Consider the following 24187-nt stretch of genomic DNA (forward strand, 5'->3'; position numbering starts at 1 on the left):
CAGCTCCCAGGCTGCAGTGAGAGGGTTAACAGCAGCTCCCAGGCTGCAGTGAGAGGGTTAACAGCAGCTCTCAGGCTGCAGTGAGAGGGTTAACAGCAGCTCCCAGGCTGCAGTGAGAGGGTTAACAGCAGCTCCCAGGCTGCAGTGAGAGGGTTAACAGCAGCTCCCAGACTGCAGTGAGAGGGTTAACAGCAGCTCCCAGGCTGCAGTGAGAGGGTTAATAGCAGCTCCCAGGCTGCAGTGAGAGGGTTAACAGCAGCTCCCAGGCTGCAGTGAGAGGGTTAACAGCAGCTCTCAGGCTGCAGTGAGAGGGTTAATAGCAGCTCCCAGGCTGCAGTGAGAGGGTTAACAGCAGCTCCCAGGCTGCAGTGAGAGGGTTAACGGCAGCGCCCAGACTGCAGTGAGAGGGTTAATAGCAGCTCCCAGGCTGCAGTGAGAGGGTTAACAGCAGCTCCCAGGCTGCAGTGAGAGGGTTAACAGCAGCGCCCAGACTGCAGTGAGAGGGTTAACAACAGCTCACAGACTGCAGTGAGAGGGTTAACAGCAGCTCCCAGACTGCAGTGAGAGGGTTAACAGCAGCTCCCAGACTGCAGTGAGAGGGTTAACAGCAGCTCCCAGACTGCAGTGAGAGGGTTAACAGCAGCTCCCAGGCTGCAGTGAGAGGGTTAACAGCAGCTCCCAGACTGCAGTGAGAGGGTTAACAGCAGCTCCCAGACTGCAGTGAGAGGGTTAACATTAGCACCCAGACTGCAGTGAGAGGGTTAACAGCAGCTCCCAGACTGCAGTGAGAGGGTTAACAGCAGCTCCCAGACTGCAGTGAGAGGGTTAACAGCAGCTCCCAGGCTGCAGTGAGAGGGTTAACAGCAGCTCCCAGGCTGCAGTGAGAGGGTTAACAGCAGCTCCCCGGCTGCAGTGAGAGGGTTAACAGCAGCTCCCAGGCTGCAGTGAGAGGGTTAACAGCAGCTCCCAGACTGCAGTGAGAGGGTTAACAGCGGCTCCCAGACTGCAGTGAGAGGGTTAACAGCAGCTCCCAGACTGCAGTGAGAGGGTTAACAGCAGCTCCCAGACTGCAGTGACAGGGTTTACGTCAGTGCTCACATTGCAGTGAAGGGGTTAATCCCAGCCCACAACTGTTGGAAAGACGACTGTCACCATAAGAGGGCGGATTAGCTGAAAGATGTGGCAAGGACCGCAGGGAGACACACACATCGCCAGATCGACACACCGACACAGAGACAGACAGATCGAGGACGTGCAGTCAATACCTCCTCTAGCACTGGCAGCTCATTCCTCTCCCCACCGGGGGTGCCAGTGAAGGCAGAGCAAGGTTAACCCCCACCGTGCCTCCATCCAGATCAGGAATGGACAGAAACCACAGCCTCAATTAGCACGGAGAGAGCAGAGACAGGTCAGAACATGTCTGTAGGAGAGTATGTGAGAGAGGATGTGTGTGAGAGAGTGAGAGAGAGTGTGTGAGAGAGCGTGTGTGTGAGAGAGGATGTGTGTGAGAGAGTGAGAGAGAGTGTGTGAGAGAGCGTGTGTGTGTGTGTGAGAGAGAGAGTGAGAGAGAGTGTGTGAGAGAGCGTGTGTGTGTGAGAGTGTGAGAGAATATGTGAGAGTGTGTGAGAGAGCGTGTGTGTGAGAGTGTGTGAGAGAGAGAATATGTGAGAGAGTGTGTGAGAGCGTGTGTGTGTGAGAGAATATGTGAGAGAGTGTGTGTGTGTGATAGTGTGTATGTGAGAGAGTGTGTGAGAGAGTGTGAGAGAGAGTGTGTGTGAGAGTGTGAGAGAGAGTGTGAGAGAGTGTGAGAGAGAGTGTGAGAGAGAGTGTGTGTGAGAGTGAGTGTGAGAGACCGTGTGTGAGAGTGTGTGTGAGAGAGTGTGAGAGAGAGTGTGTGAGAGAGTGGTTGTGAGTGTGGAGTGTGTGTGTGAGAGAGTGTGTGTGTCAGAGAGTGACAGAGTGAGAGTGTGTGAGAGAGAGTGTGTGAGAGTGTGTGTAAGAGAGTGTGAGAGAGAGTGTGAGAGAGTGTGTGAGAGAGAGTGTGTGTGAGAGAGTGTGTGAGAGAGTGTGAGAGAGTGAGTGTGTGAGAGTGAGTGTGTGAGATAAAAAGTGTGAGAGTATGTGAGAGAGTGAGAGAGTGTGTGAGAGAGTGTGAGAGAGTGTGAGAGAGAGAGTGTGAGAGAGAGTGTGAGTGAGTGTGTGTGTGAGAGTGTGTGTGAGAGAGAATGTGTGAGAGACTGTGTGTGTGTGAGAGTGTGTGTGTGAGAGAGTGTGTGAGAGAGTGTGTGTGATAGAGAGTGTGTGTGAGAGAATATGCGAGAGAGTGTGCGTGTGAGAGTGTGTGTGTGAGAGAGAATATGCGTGAGGGAGTGTGTGAGAGAGTGTGTGTGAGAGAGAGAGTGTGTGTGTGAGAGAGAGTGTGTGTGTGTGAGTGTGAGAGAGTGTGTGTGTGTGTGAGAGAGTGTGTGAGAGAATATGTGAGAGAGAGAGTGTGTGTGAGAGAGTGTGTGTGAGAGAGTGAGAGTGTGTGAGAGAGAGTGTGTGTGAGAGAGTGAGAGTGTGTGAGAGAGAGAGTGTGTGAGAGTTTGTGTGAGAGAGTGTGTGAGAGAGTGTGTGTGTGAGAGAGTGAGAGCGAGTGTGTGAGAGATCATGTGTGTGTGACAGTGTGTGAGAGAGTATGAGAGAGAGTGTGTGTGAGTGTGTGAGAGAGCGTGTGTGTGAGAGTGTGTGAGAGAGCGTGTGTTTGTGAGAGTGTGTGAGAGAATATATGGGAGAGTGTGCGTGTGTGAGAGAGGGTGTGTGAGGGAGAATGTGTGTGTGTGAGAGAAGATGTAAGAGAGAGTGTGTGAGAGAGTGTGTGAGAGTGTGTGTGACAGTGTGTGTGTGAGAGTGTGTGTGTGTGAGAGAGTGTGAGAGTTAGAGAGAGTGTGAGAGAGAGAGAATGTGTGTGTCAGAGAGCGTGTGTGTGAGAGTGTGAGAGAGTGTGAGAGAGAGAGAGTGTGAGAGAGAGAGAGTGTGTGAGAGAAAGTGTGTGAGAGTGTGTGGTAGAGAGTGTGTGAGAGAGAGTGTGAGAGAGAGTGTGTGGGAGAGTGTGCGAGAGAGAGAGAGATGGTGTGTGTTGGAGAGAGTGTGTGGGAGAGTGTGCGAGAGAGAAAGAGAGAGTGAGAGAGAGAGTGTGTGTGGGAGTGTATGCGAGAGAGAGTGTGTGTATCTGTGAGAGTGTGTGTATGAGAATGTTGTGTGAGACTCTGAGAGAGTGTGTGGGTGTATAAGAGAGAGTATGTGTGTGAGAGAGTGTGTGTGTGTATAAGTGAGTGAGGAGTGAATGGGAAGGGGTTTGGGTCCATTGGGATTGTGTACAGTGGGAGTGAATGGGAAGGGGTTTGGGTCCATTGGGATTGTGGAAAGTGGGAGTGAATGGGGAGGTGTTTGATCCATTGGGATTGTGTACAATGGGAGTGTATGGGTCGGGGTTTGATCCATTGGGATTGTGTACAATGGGAGTGTATGGGAAGGGGTTTGATCCATTGGGATTGTGTACAATGGGAGTGTATGGGAAGGGGTTTTATCCATTGGGATTGTGTACAATGGGAGTGAATGGGTCGGGGTTTGATCCATTGGGATTGTGTACAATGGGAGTGTATGGGAAGGGGTTTGATCCATTGGGATTGTGTACAATGGGAGTGTATGGGAAGGGGTTTGATCCATTGGGATTATGTACAATGGGAGTGAATGGGTCGGGGTTTGAAAAAATTGGGATTGTCTACAATGAGAATGAACGGGAAGGGGTTTGATCCATTGGGATTGTGTACAATGGGAGTGAATGGGTCGGGGTTTGATCCATTGCGATTGTGTACAATGGGAGTGAACGGGAAGGGGTTTGATCCATTGGGATGGTGTACAATGGGAGTGAACGGGAAGGGGTTTGATCCATTGGGATTATGTACAATGAGAATGAACGGGAAGGGGTTTGATCCATTGGGATTGTGTACAGTGGGAGTGAATGGGAAGGGGTTTGGGTCCATTGGGATTGTGGACAATGGGAGTGAATGGGAAGGGGTTTGATCCATTGGGATTGTGGACAACGGCAGCGAATGGGAAGGGGTTTGATCCATTAGGATTGTGTCCAATGGGAGTGAATGGGTATGGGTTTGATCCATTGGGATTGTGTACAATGGGAGTGAATGGGAAGGGGTTTGATCCATTGGGATTGTGTAAAATGGGAGTGAATGGGAAGGGGTTTGATCCATTGGGACTGTGTACAATGGGAGTGAATAGGAAGGGGTTTGGGTCCATTGGGATTGTGTACAATGGGAGTGAATGGGAAGGGGTTTGATCCATTGGGATTGTATAAAGTGGGAGTGAATGGGAAGTCGTTTGATCCATTGGGATTGTGGACAATGGGAGTGAATGGGAAGGGGTTTGATCCATTAGGATTGTGTCCAATGGGAGTGAATGGGACGGGGTTTGATCCATTGGGATTGTGTACAATGGGAGTGAATGGGAAGGGGTTTGATCCATTGGGATTGTGTAAAATGGGAGTGAATGGGAAGGGGTTTGATCCATTGGGACTGTGTACAATGGGAGTGAATAGGAAGGGGTTTGATCCATTGGGATTGTATAAAGTGGGAGTGAATGGGAAGTCGTTTGATCCATTGGGATTGTGGACAATGGGAGTGAATGGGAAGGGGTTTGATCCATTAGGATTGTGTCCAATGGGAGTGAATGGGACGGGGTTTGATCCATTGGGATTGTGTACAATGGGAGTGAATGGGAAGGGGTTTGATCCATTGGGACTGTGTAAAATGGGAGTGAATGGGGAGTGGATTGATCCATTGGGATTGTGCACAATGGAAGTGAATGGGAAGGGGTTTGATCCATTGGGATTGTGTACAATGGGAGTGAATGGGAAGGGGTTTGATCCATTGGGATTGTGGACAATGGGAGTGAATGGGAAGAGGTTTGATCCATTGGGATTGTGTATAGTGGGAGTGAATGGGAAGGGGTTTGATCCATTGGGATTGTGTACAATGGGAGTGAATGGGAAGGGGTTTGGTCCATTGGGATTGTGTACAATGGGAGCGAACGGGAAGGGGTTTGGGTCCATTGGGATTGTGTACAATGGGAGTGAATGGGAAGGGGTTTGATCCATTGGGATTGTGTACAATGGGAGCGGATGGGAAGGGGCTTGATCCATTGGGATTGAGTACAATGGGAGTGAATGGGAAGCGGTTTGATCCATTGGGATTGTGTACAATGGGAGTGGATGGGAAGGGGTTTGATCCATTGGGATTGAGTACAATGGGAGTTAATGGGAATGGGGTTGATCCATTGGGATTGTGTACAGTGGGAGTGAATGGGAAGGGGTTTGCTCCATTGGGATTGTGTACAATGGGAGTGAATGGGAAGGGGTTTGATCCATTGGGATTGTGTACAATGGGAGTGAATGAGAAGGGGGTTGATCCATTGGGATTGTGTACAATAGGAGTGAATGGGTCGGGGTTTGATCCATTGGGATTGTGAACAATGGGAGTGATTGAGAAGGGGGTTGTTCCACTGGGATTGTGTACAATGGGAGTGGATGGGAAGGGGGTTGATCCATTGGGGTTGTGTACAATGGGAGTGAATGGGAAGGGATTGATCCATTGGGATTGTGTACAACGGGAGTGGATGGGAAGGGATTTCATCCATTGGGATTGTGTACAATGGGAGTGATTGAGAAGGGGGTTGATCCACTGGGATTGTGTACAATGGGAGTGAATGGGAAGGGGTTTGGGTCCATTTGGATTGTGTACAATGGGAGTGAATGGGAAGGGGTTTTATCCATTGGGATTGTGTACAGTGGGAGTGTAGGGGAAGGAGATTGATCTATTGGGATTGTGTACAATGGGAGTGAAAGAGAAGGGGTTTGATCCATTGGGATTGTGTACAGTGGGAGTGAATGGGAAGGGGTTTGATCTATTGGGATGGTGTACAATGGGAGTGAATGGGAAGGGGTTTGATCCATTGGGATTGTGTACAATGGGAGTGAATGGGAAGGGGTTTGGTCCCATTGGAATTGTGTACAGTGGGAGTGGATGGGAAGGGGTTTGATCCATTGGGATTGTGTAGAATGGGAGTGAATGGGAAGGGGTTTGGGTCCATTGGGATTGTGTACAATGGGAGTGAATGGGAAAGGGTTTTGGTCCATTGGGATTGTGTACTGTGGCAGTGAATGGGAAGAGGTTTGGATCCATTGGGATGGTGTACAATGGGAGTGAAGGGGAAGGGGATTGATCCATTGCGATTGTGTACAATGGGAGTGAATGGGAAGGAGTTTGATCCATTGGGATTGTGTACAATGGGAGTGAATGGGAAGGGGGTTGATCCATTGGGATTGTGTACATTGGGAAGTGAATGAGAAGGGGTTTGATCCATTGGGATTGTGTACAATGGGAGCGAATGGGAAGGGCTTTGATACATTCGGATTGTGTACAATGGGAGTGAATGGGAAGGGTCTTGATCCATTGGGATTGTGTACAATGGGAGTGAAAAGGAAGGGTTTTGGGTCCATTGGGATTGTGTACAATGGGAGTAAATGGGAAGGGTTTTGGGTCCATTGGAATTGTGTACAATGGGAGTGAATGGGAAGCGGTTTGATCCATTGGGAATGTGCACAGTGGGAGTGAATGGGATGGGGTTTGATCCATTGGGATTGTGTACAATGGGAGTGAATGGGAAGGGGTTTGATCATTGGAATTGTGTACAATGGGAGTGAATGGGAAGCGGTTTGATCCATTGGGATTGTGTACAATGGGAAGTGAATGTGAAGGGGTTTGATCCATTGGGATTGTGTACAATGGGAAGGGGTTTGGGTACATTGGGATTGTGTTCAATGGGAGTGAATGGGAAGGGATTTGGGTCCATTGGGATTGTGTACAATGGGAGTGAAGGGAAAGGGGTTTTGGTCCATTGGGATTGTGTACAATGGGCGTGAATGGGAAGGGGTTTGGGTCCATTGGGATTGTGAAGAATGGGAGTGAACGGGAAGGGTTTTGATCCATTGGGATTGATTACAATGGGAGTGATTGGGTAGGGGTTTGATCCATTGGGATTGTGTACAGTGGGAGTGAATGGGAAGGGTTTTGGGTCCATTTGGATTGTGTACAATGGGAGTGAATGGGAAGGGGTTTTTATCCATTGGGATTGTGTACAGTGGGAGTAAATGGAATGGGGTTTGGGTCCATTGGGATTGTGTACAATGGGAGTGAATGGGAAGGTGTTTGGGTCCATTGGGATTGTAAACAGTGGGAGTGAACGGGAAGGGTTTTGATCCATTGAGATTGTGTACAATGGGATTGAATTGGATGGGGTTTGATCCATTGGGATTGTGTACAGTGGGAGTGAATGGGAAGGGGTTTGAACCATTGGGATTGTGTACAGTGGGAATGAATGGGATCGGGTTAGGGTCCATTGGGATTGTGTACAGTGGGAGTGAATGGGAAGGGTTTTTTATCCATTGGGATTGTGTACAATGGGAGTGAATGAGAAGGGGTTTGATCCATTGGGATTGTGTACAATGGGAGTGAATGGGAAGGGGTTTGATCCATTGGGATTGTGTACTGTGGGAGTGAATGGGAAGGGGTTTGATCCATTGGGATTGTGTACAGTGGGAGTGAATGGGAAAAGGTTTGATCCATTGGGATTGTGTACAATGGATGAGAATGGGAAGGGGTTTGATCCATTGGGATTGTGTAGAGTGGGAGTGAATGGGTCGGAGTTTGATCCATTGGGATTGTGTACAGTGGGAGTGAAGGGGAAGGGGTTTGATCCATTGGGATTTTGTACAATGGGAGTGAATGGGAAGGGGTATGATACATTGGGATTGTGTACAATGGGAGTGAATTGGAAAGGGTTTGCGTCCATTGGGACTGTGTACAATGGTAGTGAATGGGAAGGGGTTTGATCCATTGGGATCGCGTACAATGGGAGTGGATGGGAAGGGGTTTGATCCATTGGGATTGAGTACAATGGGAGTTAATGGGAAGGGGGTTGATCCATTGGGATTGTGTCCAGTGGGAGTGAATGGGAAGGGTTTTGATCCATTGGGATTGTGTACAATGGGAGTGAATGGGAACGGGTTTGATCCATTGGGATTGTGTACAATGGGAGTGAATGAGAAGGGGGTTGATCCATTGGGATTGTGTACAATGGGAGTGATTGAGAAGGGGGTTGTTACACTGGGATTGTGTACAATGGGAGTGGATGGGAAGGGGGTTGATCCATTGGGATTGTGTACAATGGGAGTGAATGGGAAGGGATTGATCCATTGGGATTGTGTACAACGGGAGTGGATGGGAAGGGGTTTGATCCATTGGGATTGTGTACAATGGGAGTTATTGAGAAGGGGTTTGATTCCATTGGGATTGTGTACAATGGGAGTGAATGGGAAAGGGTTTAGTCCCATTGGAATTGTGTACAGTGGGAGTGGATGGGAAGGGGTTTGATCCATTGGAATTGTGTACAATGGGAGTGAATGGGAAGGGGTTTGGGTCCATTGGGTTTGTGTACAATGGGAGTGAATGGGAAGGGGTTTGATCCATTGGAATTGTGTACAATGGGAGTGAATGGGAAGGGGTTTGGGTCCATTGGCATTGTGTACAATGGGAGTGAATGGGAAGGGGTTTGATCCATTGGGATTGTGTACAGTGGGAGTGAATGGGAAGGGGTTTGGGTCCATTGGGATTGTGTACAATGGGAGTGAATGGGAAGGGGTTTGGGTCCATTGGGATTGTGTACAGTGGCAGTGAATGGGAAGAGGTTTGGATCCATTGGGATGGTGTACAATGAGAGTGAAGGTTGAAGGGGCTTGATCCATTGCGATTGTGTACAATGGGAGTGAATGGGAAAAGGTTTGATCCATTGGGATTGTGTACAATGGATGAGAATGGGAAGGGGTTTGATCCATTGGGATTGTGTAGAGTGGGAGTGAATGGGTCGGAGTTTGATCCATTGGGATTGTGTACAGTGGGAGTGAAGGGGAAGGGGTTTGATCCATTGGGATTGTGTACAATGGGAGTGAATGGGAAGGGGTTTGATACATTGGGATTGTGTACAATGGGAGTGAATTGGAAAGGGTTTGCGTCCATTGGGACTGTGTACAATGGTAGTGAATGGGAAGGGGTTTGATCCATTGGGATCGCGTACAATGGGAGTGGATGGGAAGGGGTTTGATCCATTGGGATTGAGTACAATGGGAGTTAATGGGAAGGGGGTTGATCCATTGGGATTGTGTACAATGGGAGTGAATGGGAAGGGTTTTGATCCATTGGGATTGTGTACAATGGGAGTGAATGGGAACGGGTTTGATCCATTGGGATTGTGTACAATGGGAGTGAATGAGAAGGGGGTTGATCCATTGGGATTGTGTACAATGGGAGTGATTGAGAAGGGGGTTGTTTCACTGGGATTGTGTACAATGGGAGTGGATGGGAAGGGGGTTGATCCATTGGGATTGTGTACAATGGGAGTGAATGGGAAGGGATTGATCCATTGGGATTGTGTACAACGGGAGTGGATGGGAAGGGGTTTGATCCATTGGGATTGTGTACAATGGGAGTTATTGAGAAGGGGGTTGATCAACTGGGATTGTGTACAATGGGAGTGAATGGGAAGGGGTTTGGGTCCATTGGGATTGTGTACAGTGGCAGTGAATGGGAAGAGGTTTGGATCCATTGGGATGGTGTACAATGGGAGTGAATGGGAAGGAGTTTGATCCATTGGAATTGTGTACAATGTGAGTGAATGGGAGAGGGGTTTGGGTCCATTGGGATTGTGTACAGTGGGAGTGAACGGGAAGGGGTTTGATCCATTGGGATTGTGTACAATGGGAGTGAATGGGAAGGGGTTTGGGTCCATTGGGATTGTGTACAGTGGCAGTGAATGGGAAGAGGTTTGGATCCATTGGGATTGTGTACAATGAGAGTGAAGGGGAAGGGGCTTGACCCATTGCGATTGTGTACAATGGGAGTGAATGGGAAGGGGTTTGATCCATTGGGATTGTGTACAATGGGAGTGAATGGGAAGAGGTTTGGATCCATTGGGATGGTGTACAATGTGAGTGAATGGGAAGGAGTTTGATCCATTGGGATTGTGTACAATGCGAGTGAATGGGAAGGGGCTTGATCCATTGGGATTGTGTACAATGGGAAGTGAATGAGAAGGGGATTGATCCATTGGGATTGTGTACAATGGGAGCGAATGGGAAGCGCTTTGATCCATTCGGATTGTGTACAATGGGAGTGAATTGGAAGTGGTTTGATCCATTGGGATTGTGTACAATGGGAGTGAATGGGAAGGGTTTTTGGTCCATTGGGATTGTGTACAATGGGAGTAAATGGGAAGGGGTTTGGGTCCATTGGAATTGTGTACAATGGAGTGAATGGGAAGGGGTTTGATCCATTGGGAATGTGCACAGTGGGAGTGAATGGGATGGGGTTTGATCCATTGGGATTGTGTACAATGGGAGCGAATGGGAAGGGGTTTGATCAATTGGAATTGTGTACAATGGGAATGAATGGGAAGCGGTTTGATCCATTGGGATTGTGTACAATGGGAAGTGAATGTGAAGGGGTTTGAACCATTGGGATTGTGTACAATGTGAAGGGGTTTGGGTCCATTGGGATTGTGTACAATGGGAGTGAATGGGAAGGGGTTTGGGTCGATTGGGATTGTGTACAATGGGAGTGAAGGGGAAGGGGTGTTGGTCCATTGGGATTGTGTACAATGGGAGTGAATGGGAAGGGGTTTGGGTCCATTGGGATTGTGAAGAATGGGAGTGAACGGGAAGTGTTTTGATCCATTGGGATTGAGCACAATGGGAGTGATTGTGTAGGGGTTTGATCCATTGGGATTGTGTACAGTGGGAGTGAATGGGAAGGGGTTTGATCCATTGGTATTGTGTACAGTGGGAGAGAATGGGATCGGGTTTGGGTCCATTGGGATCGTGTACAATGGGAGTGAATGGGAAGGGGTTTGATCCCTTGGGATTGTGTACAGTGGGAGTGAATGGGATCGGGTTTGGGTCCATTGGGATCGTGTACAATGGGAGTGAATGGGAAGGGGTTTGATCCATTGGGATTGTGTACAGTGGGAGTGAATGGGAAGGGTTTGATCCACTGGGAATGTGCACAGTGGGAGTGAACGGGAAGGGGTTTGATGCATTGGAATTGTGTACAGTGGGAGTGAATGGGAAAGGGTTTGATCCATTGGGATTGTGTACAGTGGGAGTGAATGGGAAGGGGTTTGATCCATTGGGATTGTGTACAATGGGAAGGGGTTTGGCTCCATTGGGATTGTGTACAATGTGAGTGAATGGGAAGGGGGTTGGGTCCATTGGGATTGTGTACAATGGGAGTGAAGTGGAAGGGGTTTTTGTCCATTGGGATTGTGTACAATGGGAGTGAATGGGAAGGGGTTTGGGTCAATTGGGATTGTGAAGAATGGGAGTGAGCGGGAAGGGTTTTGATCCATTGGGATTGAGTACAATGGGAGTGATTGTGTAGGGGTTTGATCCATTGGGATTGTGTACAGTGGGAGTGAATGGGAAGGGGTTTGGGTCCATTTGGATTGTGTACAATGGGAGTGAATGGGAAGGGGTTTTTATCCATTGGGATTGTGTACAGTGGGAGTAAATGGGATGGGGTTTGGGTCCATTGGGATTGTGTACAGTGGGAGTGAACGGGAAGGGTTTTGATCCATTGGGATTGTGTACAATGGGGAGTGAATGGGAAGGGGTTTGATCCATTGGGATTGTGTACAGTGGGAGAGAATGGGAAGGGGTTTGAACCATTGGCATTGTGTACAGTGGGAGTGAATGGGATCGGGTTTGGGTCCATTGGGATCGTGTACAATGGGAGTGAATGGGAAGGGGTTTGATCCATTGGGATTGTGTACAATGGGAGTGAATGGGAAGGGGTTTGATCCATTGGGATTGAGTACAATGGGAGTTAATGGGAAGGGGGTTGATCCATTGGGATTGTGTACAGTAGGAGTGAATGGGAAGGGTTTTGATCCATTGGGATTGTGTACAATGGGAGTGAATGGGAACGGGTTTGATCCATTGGGATTGTGTACAATGGGAGTGAATGAGAAGGGGGTTGATCCATTGGGATTGTGTACAATGGGAGTGAATGGGAAGGGGTTTGATCCATTGGGATTGTGTACAATGGGAGTGATTGAGAAGGGGGTTGTTACACTGGGATTGTGTACAATGGGAGTGGATGGGAAGGGGGTGGATCCATTGGGATTGTGTACAATGGGAGTGAATGGGAAGGGATTAATCCATTGGGATTGTGTACAACGGGAGTGTATGGAAGGGGTTTGATCCATTGGGATTGTGTACAATGGGTGTTATTGAGAAGGGGGTTGATCAACTGGGATTGTGTACAATGGGAGTGAATGGGAAGGGGTTTGTCCATTGGGATTGTGTACAATGGGAGTGAATGGGAAGGGGTTTGATTCCATTGGGATTGTGTACAAAGGGAGTGAATGGGAAAGGGTTTAGTCCCATTGGAATTGTGTACAGTGGGAGTGGATGGAAAGGGGTTTGATCCATTGGGATTGTGTACAATGGGAGTGAATGGGAAGGGGTTTGGGTCCCTTGGGATTGTGTACAATGGGAGTGAATGGGAAGGGGTTTGGGTCCATTGGGATTGTGTACAGTGGCAGTGAATGGGAAGGGGGTTGATCCATTGGGATTGTGTACAGTAGGAGTGAATGGGAAGGGTTTTGATCCATTGGGATTGTGTACAATGTGAGTGAATGGGAACGGGTTTGATCCATTGGGATTGTGTACAATGGGAGTGAATGAGAAGGGGGTTGATCCATTGGGATTGTGTACAATGGGAGTGAATGGGAAGGGGTTTGATCCATTGGGATTGTGTACAATGGGAGTGATTGAGAAGGGGGTTGTTACACTGGGATTGTGTACAATGGGAGTGGATGGGAAGGGGGTGGATCCATTGGGATTGTGTACAATGGGAGTGAATGGGAAGGGATTAATCCATTGGGATTGTGTACAACGGGAGTGTATGGAAGGGGTTTGATCCATTGGGATTGTGTACAATGGGTGTTATTGAGAAGGGGGTTGATCAACTGGGATTGTGTACAATGGGAGTGAATGGGAAGGGGTTTGTCCATTGGGAATGTGTACAATGGGAGTGAATGGGAAGGGGTTTGATTCCATTGGGATTGTGTACAAAGGGAGTGAATGGGAAAGGGTTTAGTCCCATTGGAATTGTGTACAGTGGGAGTGGATGGAAAGGGGTTTGATCCATTGGGATTGTGTACAATGGGAGTGAATGGGAAGGGGTTTGGGTCCCTTGGGATTGTGTACAATGGGAGTGAATGGGAAGGGGTTTGGGTCCATTGGGATTGTGTACAGTGGCAGTGAATGGGAAGAGGTTTGGATCCATTGGGATGGTGTACAATGGGAGTGAAGGGGAAGGGGCTTGATCCATTGCGATTGTGTACAATGGGAGTGAATGGGAAGGGGTTTGATCCATTGGGATTGTGTACAATGGGAGTGAATGGGAAGATGTTTGGATCCATTGGGATGGTGTACAATGGGAGTGAATGGGAAGGAGTTTGATCCATTGGGATTGTGTACAATGGGAGTGAATGGGAAGGGGCTTGATCCATTGGGATTGTGTACAATGGGAAGTGAATGAGAAGGGGATTGATCTATTGGGATTGTGGACAATGGGAGCGAATGGGAAGGGCTTTGATCCATTCGGATTGTGTACAATGGGAGTGAATGGGAAGGGGTTTGATCCATTGGGATTGTGTACAATGGGAGTAAATGGGAAGTGGTTTGGGTCCATTGGAATTGTGTACAATGGGAGTGAATGGGAAGGGGTTTGATCCATTGGGAATGTGCACAGAGGGAGTGAATGGGATGGGGTTTGATCCATTGGGATTGTGTACAATGGGAGTGAATGGGAAGGGGTTTGATCAATTGGAATTGTGTACAATGGGAGTGAATGGGAAGCGGTTTGATCCATTGGGATTGTGTACAATGGGAAGTGAATGTGAAGGCGTTTGATCCATTGGGATTGTGTACAATGTGAAGGGGTTTGGGTCCATTGGGATTGTGTACAATGGGAGTGAATGGGAAGGGGTTTTGGTCCATTGGGATTGTGTACAATGGGAGTGAATGGGAAGGGGTTTGGGTCCATTGGGATTGTGAAGAATGGGAGTGAACGGGAAGTGTTTTGATCCATTGGGATTGAGTGCAATGGGAGTGATTGTGTAGGGGTTTGATCCATTGGGATTGTGTACAATGGGAGTGAATGGGAAGGGGTATGGGTCCATTGGGATTGTGTACATTGGGAGTGAAGGGGAAGGGGTTTTGGTCCATTGGGATTGTGTACAATGGGAGTGAATGGGAAGGGGTTTGGGTCCATTGGGATTGTGAAGAATGGGAGTGAACGGGAAGTGTTTTGATCCATTGGGATTGAGTGCAATGGGAGTGATTGTGTAGGGGTTTGATCCATTGGGATTGTGTACAGTGGGAGTGAATGGGAAGGGGTTTGGGTCCATTTGGATTGTGTACAATGGGAGTGAATGGGATGGGGTTTTTATCCATTGGGATTGTGTACAATGGGAGTGAACGGGAAGGGGTTTGATCCATTGGGATTGTGTACAGTGGGAGTGAATGGGAAGGTGTTTGAACCATTGGCATTGTGTACAGTGGGAGTGAATGGTATCGGGTTTGGGTCCATTGGGATCGTGTACAATGGGAGTGAATGGGAAGGGGTTTGATCCATTGGGATTGTGTACAGTGGGAGTGAATGGGAAGGGTTTGATCCACTGGGATTGTGCACAGTGGGAGTGAAGGGGAAGGGGTTTGATGCATTGGAATTGTGTACAGTGGGAGTGAATGGGAAGGGGTTTGATCCATTGGGATTGTGTACAATGGGAGTGAATGGGATGGGGTTTGATCCATTGGGATTGTGTACAATGGGAAGGGGTTTGGCTCCATTGGGATTGTGTACAATGGGAGTGAATGGGAAGGGGTTTGGGTCCATTGGCATTGTGTACAATGGGAGTGAAGGGGAAGGGGTTTTGGTCCATTGGGATTGTGTACAATGGGAGTGAATGCGAAGGGGTTTGGGTCCATTGGGATTGTGAAGAATGGGAGTGAACGGGAAGTGTTTTGATCCATTGGCATTGAGTACAATGGGAGTGATTGTGTAGGGGTTTGATCCATTGGGATTGTGTACAGTGGGACTGAATGGGAAGGGGTTTGGGTCCATTTGGATTGTGTACAATGGGAGTGAATGGGAAGGGGTTTTTATCCATTGGGATTGTGTACAATGGGAGTGAACGGGAAGGGGTTTGATCCATTGGGATTGTGTACAGTGGGTGTGAATGGGAAGGGGTTTGAACCATTGGCATTGTGTACAGTGGGAGTGAATGGGATCGGGTTTGGGTCCATTGGGATCGTGTACAATGGGAGTGAATGGGAAGGGGTTTGATCCATTGGGATTGTGTACAGTGGGAGTGAATGGGAAGGGTTTGATCCACTGGGATTGTGCACAGTGGGAGTGAAGGGGAAGGGGTTTGATGCATTGGAATTGTGTACAGTGGGAGTGAATGGGAAGGGGTTTGATCCATTGGGATTGTGTACAGTAGGAGTGAATGGGAAGGGGTTTGATCCATTGGGATTGTGTACAATGGGAAGGGGTTTGGCTCCATTGGGATTGTGTACAATGGGAGTGAATGGGAAGGGGGTTGGGTCCATTGGGATTGTGTACAATGGGAGTGAAGTGGAAGGGGTTTTTGTCCATTGGGATTGTGTACAATGGGAGTGAATGGGAAGGGGTTTGGGTCAATTGGGATTGTGAAGAATGGGAGTGAGCGGGAAGGGTTTTGATCCATTGGGATTGAGTACAATGGGAGTGATTGTGTAGGGGTTTGATCCATTGGGATTGTGTACAGTGGGAGTGAATGGGAAGGGGTTTGGGTCCATTTGGATTGTGTACAATGGGAGTGAATGGGAAGGGGTTTTTATCCATTGGGATTGTGTACAGTGGGAGTAAATGGGATGGGGTTTGGGTCCATTGGGATTGTGTACAGTGGGAGTGAACGGGAAGGGTTTTGATCCATTGGGATTGTGTACAATGGGGAGTGAATGGGAAGGGGTTTGATCCATTGGGATTGTGTACAGTGGGAGAGAATGGGAAGGGGTTTGAACCATTGGCATTGTGTACAGTGGGAGTGAATGGGATCAGGTTTGGGTCCATTGGGATTGTGTACAATGGGAGTGAATGGGAAGGGGTTTGATCCATTGGGATTGAGTACAATGGGAGTTAATGGGAAGGGGGTTGATCCATTGGGATTGTGTACAGTAGGAGTGAATGGGAAGGGTTTTGATCCATTGGGATTGTGTACAATGGGAGTGAATGGGAACGGGTTTGATCCATTGGGATTGTGTACAATGGGAGTGAATGAGAAGGGGGTTGATCCATTGGGATTGTGTACAATGGGAGTGAATGGGAAGGGGTTTGATCCATTGGGATTGTGTACAATGGGAGTGATTGAGAAGGGGGTTGTTACACTGGGATTGTGTACAATGGGAGTGGATGGGAAGGGGGTGGATCCATTGGGATTGTGTACAATGGGAGTGAATGGGAAGGGATTAATCCATTGGGATTGTGTACAACGGGAGTGTATGGAAGGGGTTTGATCCATTGGGATTGTGTACAATGGGTGTTATTGAGAAGGGGGTTGATCAACTGGGATTGTGTACAATGGGAGTGAATGGGAAGGGGTTTGTCCATTGGGATTGTGTACAATGGGAGTGAATGGGAAGGGGTTTGATTCCATTGGGATTGTGTACAAAGGGAGTGAATGGGAAAGGGTTTAGTCCCATTGGAATTGTGTACAGTGGGAGTGGATGGAAAGGGGTTTGATCCATTGGGATTGTGTACAATGGGAGTGAATGGGAAGGGGTTTGGGTCACTTGGGATTGTGTACAATGGGAGTGAATGGGAAGGGGTTTGGGTCCATTGGGATTGTGTACAGTGGCAGTGAATGGGAAGAGGTTTGGATCCATTGGGATGGTGTACAATGGGAGTGAAGGGGAAGGGGCTTGATCCATTGCGATTGTGTACAATGGGAGTGAATGGGAAGGGGTTTGATCCATTGGGATTGTGTACAATGGGAGTGAATGGGAAGATGTTTGGATCCATTGGGATGGTGTACAATGGGAGTGAATGGGAAGGAGTTTGATCCATTGGGATTGTGTACAATGGGAGTGAATGGGAAGGGGCTTGATCCATTGGGATTGTGTACAATGGGAAGTGAATGAGAAGGGGATTGATCTATTGGGATTGTGGACAATGGGAGCGAATGGGAAGGGCTTTGATCCATTCGGATTGTGTACAATGGGAGTGAATGGGAAGGGGTTTGATCCATTGGGATTGTGTACAATGGGAGTAAATGGGAAGTGGTTTGGGTCCATTGGAATTGTGTACAATGGGAGTGAATGGGAAGGGGTTTGGGTCCATTGGGATTGTGTACAGTGGCAGTGAATGGGAAGAGGTTTGGATCCATTGGGATGGTGTACAATGGGAGTGAAGGGGAAGGGGCTTGATCCATTGCGATTGTGTACAATGGGAGTGAATGGGAAGGGGTTTGATCCATTGGGATTGTGTACAATGGGAGTGAATGGGAAGATGTTTGGATCCATTGGGATGGTGTACAATGGGAGTGAATGGGAAGGAGTTTGATCCATTGGGATTGTGTACAATGGGAGTGAATGGGAAGGGGCTTGATCCATTGGGATTGTGTACAATGGGAAGTGAATGAGAAGGGGATTGATCTATTGGGATTGTGGACAATGGGAGCGAATGGGAAGGGCTTTGATCCATTCGGATTGTGTACAATGGGAGTGAATGGGAAGGGGTTTGATCCATTGGGATTGTGTACAATGGGAGTAAATGGGAAGTGGTTTGGGTCCATTGGAATTGTGTACAATGGGAGTGAATGGGAAGGGGTTTGATCCATTGGGAATGTGCACAGAGGGAGTGAATGGGATGGGGTTTGATCCATTGGGATTGTGTACAATGGGAGTGAATGGGAAGGGGTTTGATCAATTGGAATTGTGTACAATGGGAGTGAATGGGAAGCGGTTTGATCCATTGGGATTGTGTACAATGGGAAGTGAATGTGAAGGCGTTTGATCCATTGGGATTGTGTACAATGTGAAGGGGTTAGGGTCCATTGGGATTGTGTACAATGGGAGTGAATGGGAAGGGGTTTTGGTCCATTGGGATTGTGTACAATGGGAGTGAATGGGAAGGGGTTTGGGTCCATTGGGATTGTGAAGAATGGGAGTGAACGGGAAGTGTTTTGATCCATTGGGATTGAGTGCAATGGGAGTGATTGTGTAGGGGTTTGATCCATTGGGATTGTGTACAGTGGGAGTGAATGGGAAGGGGTTTGGGTCCATTGGGATTGTGAAGAATGGGAGTGAACGGGAAGTGTTTTGATCCATTGGGATTGAGTGCAATGGGAGTGATTGTGTAGGGGTTTGATCCATTGGGATTGTGTACAATGGGAGTGAATGGGAAGGGGTATGGGTCCATTGGGATTGTGTACATTGGGAGTGAAGGGGAAGGGGTTTTGGTCCATTGGGATTGTGTACAATGGGAGTGAATGGGAAGGGGTTTGGGTCCATTGGGATTGTGAAGAATGGGAGTGAACGGGAAGTGTTTTGATCCATTGGGATTGAGTGCAATGGGAGTGATTGTGTAGGGGTTTGATCCATTGGGATTGTGTACAGTGGGAGTGAATGGGAAGGGGTTTGGGTCCATTTGGATTGTGTACAATGGGAGTGAATGGGATGGGGTTTTTATCCATTGGGATTGTGTACAATGGGAGTGAACGGGAAGGGGTTTGATCCATTGGGATTGTGTACAGTGGGAGTGAATGGGAAGGTGTTTGAACCATTGGCATTGTGTACAGTGGGAGTGAATGGGATCGGGTTTGGGTCCATTGGGATCGTGTACAATGGGAGTGAATGGGAAGGGGTTTGATCCATTGGGATTGTGTACAGTGGGAGTGAATGGGAAGGGTTTGATCCACTGGGATTGTGCACAGTGGGAGTGAAGGGGAAGGGGTTTGATGCATTGGAATTGTGTACAGTTGGAGTGAATGGGAAGGGGTTTGATCCATTGGGATTGTGTACAATGGGAGTGAATGGGATGGGGTTTGATCCATTGGGATTGTGTACAATGGGAAGGGGTTTGGCTCCATTGGGATTGTGTACAATGGGAGTGAATGGGAAGGGGTTTGGGTCCATTGGCATTGTGTACAATGGGAGTGAAGGGGAAGGGGTTTTGGTCCATTGGGATTGTGTACAATGGGAGTGAATGCGAAGGGGTTTGGGTCCATTGGGATTGTGAAGAATGGGAGTGAACGGGAAGTGTTTTGATCCATTGGCATTGAGTACAATGGGAGTGATTGTGTAGGGGTTTGATCCATTGGGATTGTGTACAGTGGGACTGAATGGGAAGGGGTTTGGGTCCATTTGGATTGTGTACAATGGGAGTGAATGGGAAGGGGTTTTTATCCATTGGGATTGTGTACAATGGGAGTGAACGGGAAGGGGTTTGATCCATTGGGATTGTGTACAGTGGGTGTGAATGGGAAGGGGTTTGAACCATTGGCATTGTGTACAGTGGGAGTGAATGGGATCGGGTTTGGGTCCATTGGGATCGTGTACAATGGGAGTGAATGGGAAGGGGTTTGATCCATTGGGATTGTGTACAGTGGGAGTGAATGGGAAGGGTTTGATCCACTGGGATTGTGCACAGTGGGAGTGAAGGGGAAGGGGTTTGATGCATTGGAATTGTGTACAGTGGGAGTGAATGGGAAGGGGTTTGATCCATTGGGATTGTGTACAGTAGGAGTGAATGGGAAGGGGTTTGATCCATTGGGATTGTGTACAATGGGAAGGGGTTTGGCTCCATTGGGATTGTGTACAATGGGAGTGAATGGGAAGGGGTTTGGGTCCATTGGGATTGTGTACAATGGGAGTGAAGTGAAAGGGGTTTTGGTCCATTGGGATTGTGTACAATGGGAGTGAATGGGAAGGGGTTTGGGTCCATTGGGATTGTGAAGAATGGGAGTGAACGGGAAGGGTTTTGATCCATTGGGATTGAGTACAATGGGAGTGATTGTGTAGGGGTTTGATCCATTGGGATTGTGTACAGTGGGAGTGAAAGGGAAGGGGTTTGGGTCCATTTGGATTGTGTACAATGGGAGTGAATGGGAAGGGGTTTTTATCCATTGGGATTGTGTACAGTGGGAGCAAATGGGATGGGGTTTGGGTCCATTGGGATTGTGTACAGTGGGAGTGAACGGGAAGGGTTTTGATCCATTGGGATTGTGTACAATGGGGAGTGAATGGGAAGGGGTTTGATCCATTGGGATTGTGTACAGTGGGAGAGAATGGGAAGGGGTTTGAACGATTGGCATTGTGTACAGTGGGAGTGAATGGGATCGGGTTTGGGTCCATTGGGATCGTGTACAATGGGAGTGAATTGGAAGGGGTTTGATCCGTTGGGATCGTTTACAGTGGGAATAAACGGGGAGCGGTTTGGTCCTCTGGAATTGTGTACAGTGGGAGTGAATGGGAAGGGGTTTGGATCCATTGGAATTGTGTACAATGGGAGTGAATGAGAAGGGGTTTAATCCATTGGGATTGTGTACAATGGGAGTGAATGTGAAGGGGTTTGATCCATTGGGATTGTGTACAGTGGGAGTGAATGGGAAGGGTTTGATCCATTGGGATTGTGCACAGTGGGAGTGAATGGAAAGGGGTTTGATCCATTGTGATTGTGTACAATGGGAGTGAATGGGAAGGGGTTTGATCCATTGGGATTGAGTACAATGGGAGTGAATGGGAAGGGGTTTGGATCCATTGGGGTTGTGTAGAGTGGGAGTGAATGGGTCGGTGTTTGATCCATTGGGATTGTGTACAGTGGGAGTGAAGGGGAAAGGGTTTGATCCATTGGGATTGTGTAAAATGGGAGTGAATGGGTCGGGGTTTGATCCATTGGGATTGTGTACAATGGGAGTGAATGGGAAGGGATTTGATCCATTGGGATTGTGTACAGTGGGAGTGAATGGGAAGGGGTTTGAACCATTGGCATTGTGTACAGTGGGAGTGAATGGGATCGGGTTTGGGTCCATTGGGATCGTGTACAATGGGAGTGAATGAGAAGGGGTTTAATCCATTGGGATTGTGTACATTGGGAGTTAATGGGAAGGGATTTGGGTCCATTGGGATTGTGTACAATGGGAGTGAATGTGAAGGGGTTTGATCCATTGGGATTGTGTACAGTGGGAGTGAATGGGAAGGGTTTGATCCATTGGGATTGTGCACAGTGGGAGTGAATGGGAAGGGGTTTGATCCATTGGGATTGTGTACAATGGGAGTGAATGGGAAGGGGTTTGATCCATTGGGATTGAGTACAATGGGAGTGAATGGGAAGGGGTTTGGATCCATTGGGATTGTGTAGAGTGGGAGTGAATGGGTCGGAGTTTGATCCATTGGGATTGTGTACAGTGGGAGTGAAGGGGAAAGGGTTTGATCCATTGGGATTGTGTAAAATGGGGGTGAATGGGTCGGGGTTTGATCCATTGGGATTGTGTACAATGGGAGAGAATGGGAAGGGATTTGATCCATTGGGATTGTGTACAATGGGAGTGAATGGTAAATGGTTTGCGTCCATTGGGACTGTGTACAGTGGGAATGAATGGGAAGGGGTTTGATCCATTGGGATCGTGTACAATGGGAGTGAACGGGAAGGGGTTTGGATCCGTTGGGATTGTGTACAGTGGGAGTGAACGGGAAGCAGTTTGATCCATTGGGATTGTGTACAATGGGAGTGAATGGGAACGTGTTTGATCCATTGGGATTGTGAACAATGGGAGTGAATGGGAAGTGGTTTGATCCATTGAGATTGTGTACAGTGGGAGTGAATGGGAAGGGGTTTGATCCATTGGGGTTGTGTACAATGGGAGTGAATGGGAAGGGGTTTGGGTCCATTGGGATTGTGTACAGCGGGAGTGAATGGGAAAGGGTTTGATCCATTGGGGTTGTGTACAATGGGAGTGAATGGGAAGGGGTTTGGGTCCATTGGGATTGTGGACAGTGGGAGTGAATGGGAAGGAGGTTGATCCATTGGGACTGTGTACAATGGGAGTGAATGAAAATTGGTTTGATCCCTTGGGATGTGTACAGTGGGAGTGAATGGGAAGGGGTTTGATCCATTGCGATTGTGTACAATGGGAGTGAATGGGAAGGGGTTTGATCCATTGGGATTGTGTACAATGGGAGTGAATGGGAAGGGGTTTGATCCATTGGCATTGTGAACAGTGGGAGTGAATGGGAAGGGGGTGGGGTCCATTGGGATTGTGGACAATGGGAGTGAATGGGAAGGTGTTTGATCCATTGGGATTGTGTACAGTGTGCGTGAATGGGAAGGGGTTTGATCCATTGGGATTGTGTACAGTGGGAGTGAATGGGAAGGGGTTTGATCCATTGGAATTGTGTACAGTGGCAGTGAATGGGAAGAGGTTTGGATCCATTGGGATTGTGGACAATGGGAGTGAATGGTAAGGGCTTTGATCCATTGGGATTGTGTACAATGGGATTGAATGGGAAGGGATTTGATCCATTGGGATTGTGTACAGTGAGAGTAAATGGGAAGGGGTTTGATTCATTGGGATTGTGTACAGTGGGAGTGAATGGGAAGGGGTTTGATCCATTGGGATTGTGTACAATGGGAGTGAATGGGAAGGGGTTTGGGTCCATTGGGACTGTGGACAATGGGAGTGAATGGGAAGGGGTTTGGGTCCATTGGGATTGCGTACAGTGTGAGAGAATGGTTCGGAGTTTGATCCATTGGGATTGTGCACAATGGGAGTGAATGGGAAGGGGTTTGTCCCATTGGGATTGTGTTCCGTGGGAGTGAATGGGTCGGAGTTTGATCCCTTGGGATTGTGTACAGTGGGAGTGAATGGGAACAGGTTTGACCCATTGGGGCTGTGTACAATGTGAGTGAATGGGTTTGATCCATTGGGATTGTGTACAGTGGGTGTGAATGGGAAGGGGTTTGATCCATTGGGATGGTGTACAATGGGAGTGAATGGGAAGGGGTTTGATCCATTGGGATTGTGAACAGTGGAAGTGAATGGGAAGGGGTTTGATCCATTGGGAATGTGTACAGTGTGAGTGAATGGAAAGGGGTTTGATCCATTGGGATTGTGTACAATGGGAGTGAATGGGAAGGGGTTTGATGCATTGGGATTGTGTACAGTGGGAGTGAATGGGAAGGTGTTTGATCCATTGGGATTGTGTACAGTGGGAGTGAATGGGAAGGGGTTTGATCCATTGGGATTGTGTACAATGGGAGTGAATGGGAAGGGTTTTGGGTCCATTGGGATTGTGTACAATGGGAGTAAATGGGAAGGGGTTTGGGTCCATTGGAAATGTGTACAATGGGAGTGAATGGGAAGGGGTTTGATCCATTGGGAATGTGCACAGTGGGAGTGAATGGCATGGGATTTGATCCATTAGGATTGTGTACAATGGGAGTGAATGGGAAGGGGTTTGATCAATTGGAATTGTGTACAATGGGAGTGAATGGGAAGCGGTTTGATCCATTGGGATTGTGAACAATGGGAAGTGAATGTGAAGGGGCTTGATCCATTGGGATTGTGTACAATGGGAAGGGGTTTGGGTACATTGGGATTGTGTAAAATGGGAGTGAATGGGAAGGGGTTTGGGTCAATTGGGATTGTGTACAATGGGAGTGAAGGGGAAGGGGTTTTGGTCCATTGTGATTATGCACAATGGGAGTGAATGGGAAGGGGTTTAGGTCCATTGGGATTGTGAAGAATGGGAGTGAACGGGAAGGGATTTGATCCATTGGGATTGAGTACAATGGGAGTGATTGTGTCGGGGTTTGATCCATTGGGATTGTGTACAGTGGGAGTGAATGGGAAGGGGTTTGGGTCCATTTGGATTGTGTACAATGGGAGTGAATGGGAAGGGGTTTGGGTCCATTGGGATTGTCTACAATGGGAGTGAATGGGAATGTGTTTGGGTCCATTGGGATTGTGATCAGTG

The 24187-nt window shown here is 48.3% G+C and overlaps 1 long non-coding RNA gene across 1 annotated transcript in view; it reads left to right on the forward strand.

Annotated features, from left to right (window-relative positions):
- Positions 1–1175: 1175 nt before the first annotated feature.
- The window catches only part of LOC140403041 (uncharacterized), a 240312-nt gene continuing 217300 nt past the window's right edge, over positions 1176–24187 (forward strand). Inside the window, exon 1 of the long non-coding RNA XR_011938218.1 lies at positions 1176–1408. This is a non-coding gene — a long non-coding RNA (uncharacterized lncRNA). The remainder of the gene's footprint in view (positions 1409–24187) is intronic.

Source organism: Scyliorhinus torazame, chromosome 26 (genome assembly GCF_047496885.1).
Source record: "Scyliorhinus torazame isolate Kashiwa2021f chromosome 26, sScyTor2.1, whole genome shotgun sequence".
Classification (NCBI taxonomy): domain Eukaryota; kingdom Metazoa; phylum Chordata; class Chondrichthyes; order Carcharhiniformes; family Scyliorhinidae; genus Scyliorhinus; species Scyliorhinus torazame.